We start from the raw sequence: 4831 nt of genomic DNA on the forward strand, positions 1-4831 counted from the left end.
ATACTTCCTACATTATTATTTTTTAATTCAATTTTTATTTTATTTATACTTAAGTCTAAGTAAACGATATTATTTTTTTCCCGTTTATTGGGGATACATATATCGACATATTCATGAGTGTATATTTCATTTTTTTTATTATTATTCTTACCAAATGAATAATAAAATAAAAATAAATCCGTTTCTAAAAAACTATCAACTAATGAATATAAATTACTTATATGTTCAATAATCAACTTTATATTTTCAACATGTATATTTACATCCACATTTATATTTTTTTATTCCGATTGTTAGATACTCGAATGTACATACAACTTTTCCTATTTATTTTTTTAATCCTATTATCGATTTTAATTAGTCTATTATTACTTATCATATTATTTTCAAACTTAAAGTTCGAATTATGTAACAATACAGATTCATAATTGCTATTAAATACGACCTTCTTCAATAATAATCCTTTCTTTTCTTTTTTTTCGCATAAAACGGATTTTTTTTTTTTTTTTCATTTTTCATACTTAGGTACGCTTTAGAATAAGATTCTATTACATAAAAATTGTTTAAAAGAAAAATGAAATTATTTAGTGAATAATCAATTTTAACCTTACCTTTCGTTTTTCCCTTATTTTTACTTTTATCATTATTAATTAGCTCAATATCTGATCCATTTTTCGATCCATTTTTCGATCCATTTTTCGATCCATTTTTCGATCCATTTTTTGATCCATTTTTTGATCCATTTTTTGATCCATTTTTTGATCCATTTTTCGATCCAATTTCTTTATCAGCTATTTTTTCAACCCTATTTCGATCGTCCCATTTTATATCTCCCCCATTCTCTTTTTTTCCATTCTCTTTAAAAGTGTACAAAAATAAAGGGTGACTGAAGTGATTCTCCTTTATATGCTCGAGTTTATTCTTTTGTATATGTGCGAACATGTATAACTTTTTTAAACAAATAACAGTGTAGTCATTGTTGTTATAAACAAAACAAGTTTCGAATGAGTCAATATGTACGTTTATTTTAAAACTACTACTTGTGCGGCAATATACATGCTTATTTCGTATTTTGTTTAAAATAATTGGGGTAACTGTTGTAGTATATTTATTACTTTTTTAGTTATATTATTTACATAGTTATTTGCATAGCTATCTGCATAGTTATCTGCATAGTTATCTGCATAGTTATCTGCATAGTTATCTACACAATTATTTGAACATTTATTTGAACATTTATCTACTTTTTCCCCTAATTTTAACTGCATGGTCTCGCTGTTTTGAACCTTTTCATCATCTCTCATGGGGTAAGTAGTACTGGTTGATATAAAACATACATTTTTATTTTTACATTTTTTTTTTTTATTATTGGTAAAGTATTATTTTTCTTTAAATAATATTTATCCATTTGCTTACATTGTTCTTCCTTTCTAATTTGTGTACAACTTTTCGTATTTAAGTCATTCATAAAAAATAGATAATAATATTTGTAAGAAAATAATAAAAGAGTATATATTTTATTATGATAAAAATTAAAATGAACAGAAGAAATATTTAAATTCATAGTATAATTTTTTTTTTTGATATGTTTTAATATAACACATTTTAAGTGAACTTTTTCAAGTAAACAGTTTTTTTTTGTATGAAAATTATTTATATTATATAAAAAAAAATATTTATATTTTTTTTGTTTAAATGTATATTACTTTTGCTTATTAATTCATTACGATTATCTTGATATATGCTCATACCGCCTACCTTCATCTTAACAAATTCAAAAAACTCATTTTTGTTTTTCCTTTGTTTTTTATTGCCACTATCACTATTACTATTACCACTGTCACTGTTACCACTATTATCGGTACTACCATCTAAACTGTCGTCAGAACTGTTAAACCGATTAATATTTCCCAATTTTACTTTCGTACGTTTACTTTTTTTTTACTTTTTATATAATTTTTATTATCTATATGAACATTGTTCATATAAATTGAAAAAAAACAATTTTTTTTATGTCTATAATATAATGTGTCTTCAAAAATAATATTAACATTTTTTATGTCTATACATAATGCATATTTAAATAACATATTAAAAAATAAATTTTTTAAAAAATTAAAAATACCTGAGCTTTTAAAAAACTGGCTAATATAACTAGCAAAAAAAAAGCATTATATTTAACATTTTATCTTTAAGAAAATTAAAATAAAAAACTGCAAAAAAAACTAAAAATAAAAGTGTGTTATTACGTTGTTCTTGTATGCCTGTTTGATTTTCATTGTTTTCGCTACTCGGTATAATGTCGTATGTTTCTATACCTACATTATTATTATTTTTATTATTATTATTATTATTTTTTTTTTTGTATTATTATTATTATTATTAGTATTATTACTGTTAATATTATTATCGTTATTATTATTATTAGTAGTAGTAGTAGTAGTATTATTATTATTATTTTTTTTTGTATTAGTAACATTATTATTAGTATTATTATTATTATTATTGTTATTATTATGTTTATTATATTGTAAAATTGTATTATTTGTGGTACAATTATTAACAATTGTACTAGCATCACCAGTCGTGACAACATCACTAACCGTGGCAAGTTTAACAGATTTCCTTTTTAATAATATTTCATTATTTGCTATACACAGTTTTAATGGCAGACGACGCTCAAGCCTTTCCAAGCTAGAACTACCTTCCTCTTTCTCAAAAGAAGTTTTTAATTTTATATTTATAAAAACATTTTCAATATAAATAGCTATGCCATTATAAAACCTATTCCCACTTTGTGTATCATTTAAATATAATTCGATTTTATCAAAAAAAAGAATATTCAATAATAATTCATTTTTTTTACTTTTTAAAAAATTTAAATAAGATAAATATGTATCAATATTATTTTTAGAGTCATTTTTAAAACTGTTAGATTTTTTATAATCAAAGGTTTCTTTTGTATTATTTTGGGAATATGTATTTTTATGTTTTATTTTTCTTCGCCTGGAGTTTACATTCTTTCGAGTTACATTTTTTCGAGTTACATTGCACTTCTTTATGGGTGCTGACTGATTTTTACAGTTAAAAGAGAATTGTTGTAATTCTAACTCTTGAATAATAAAACGTCCTAAATGATCAATAAATACATTTTTAAGACTTTTTATATATTTTGGGCTACAATATTGTTTTATAAAACATTTGAGCAAGACTAGTACTATATGCATTTTTTGTATTTAACACTAGTCCATTTCTGGGGTATATACACATATACGTACATACCTATGTACATATATGTGTATATGTTATTATAAATTGGTAAGTTCTTTTATATACTCATTTATGAAATTTTAATGTACGTTCATGTACTAGTAACATTTGTGCATATAACATACATATACATATACATATATACAAGTATGTATACATATATACAAGTATGTATACATATATATAAGTATGTATACATATATATAAGTATGTATACATATATACAAGTATGTATAAATATATACAAATATTTGTATATATTTACACGTGCCTATACTTGTTAAATTATATATGTTAATAAAATGGCACCCTTATAAATATATTATTTTATTTTATTTTTTTTTTTTTTTAACACTTAATTTGGTATAAACAAAGTTGTATTCAATGTTTCACATTTTATAATTTATCTCTTTTTCTCTTTGTTTTGTTTTTTAAAAATATATCTTGTGATCAGGTTAATTTATAAATTATGTACAAGTGCATGTATTATAACATGCATTAAAAAAAAAAAAAAAAAAATACGTACTCGTACTTAAAAAAATAAAAAAGAAATAAGTGATCTGAAATTTGTATAAAAAATAAAATAATGAAAAAAAAAATTTATATTATAATAATTAAAATAGACGAATAGAGCATATCCATAAAAAAAAAAAAAAACAAACAAAAATGGTGATAAAAAAAAAAAAAAAATAAAACGAAATTACAAAATGAAACGAAAAAAAAACGAAATGTCAAAAAAGCGAAATGACAAAAAATAAAAATGTCGGAAAAACGAAATTGCAAAACAACGAATGTAAAAAAGAAAAAAGAAAAAAAAAAAAAAAAAAAAAAAAAAAACTATTTTAAAACGTTTTTAACATATTAACATTTTTAACATTCTCAATAAAATTTCAATTAAATTTCAATAAAATTTCAATTAAATTTCAATAAAATTTCAATTAAATTTCAATAAAGTTTCAATTAAATTTCAATAAAGTTTCAATAAAGTTTCAATAAATTTTCATAGACTCGGAAATAAAAGCAAATGAACGAACGAAATAGTAAACAAAACAGCACCATATTTTTAACATGAAAAAATAATTAATATATTTTTTTTCTGATAATATATTATTCGGTATACTCCTTCATTTGCTACTTTATATATATACATACAAATAAATATACATTTTTTTGTTTTCTCTTTTATTCACGCAAACATAAGCAAAAATAAACTTATACTATCATAAAAAGCATAGATATAAATATATGCATATATTGCACATAGTGCATGTTTAAGCATCTATGTTTATTACTTCTTTTATAAAACACGTTGACGACGTTTCTTACAAAAAAAAAAAAAAAAAAAAAAAAGTCGTTTAGTTTAAACACACTTATATAGCATATTATAAAAAAAGGCGAAGAAAACGATCACACATGTAAGTCTACATATATAAATACATGTATATAAAATATACAACAAAAACGGCTTTGTAAAATTTAGCACCTGTTTATGTTCCTATTCTACCTCTAATATAATATATATATATATATATATATATATATATATATATATATATATATA

The sequence above is a fragment of the Piliocolobus tephrosceles genome, unplaced genomic scaffold, assembly GCF_002776525.5.
Source record: "Piliocolobus tephrosceles isolate RC106 unplaced genomic scaffold, ASM277652v3 unscaffolded_788, whole genome shotgun sequence".
Taxonomy (NCBI): domain Eukaryota; kingdom Metazoa; phylum Chordata; class Mammalia; order Primates; family Cercopithecidae; genus Piliocolobus; species Piliocolobus tephrosceles.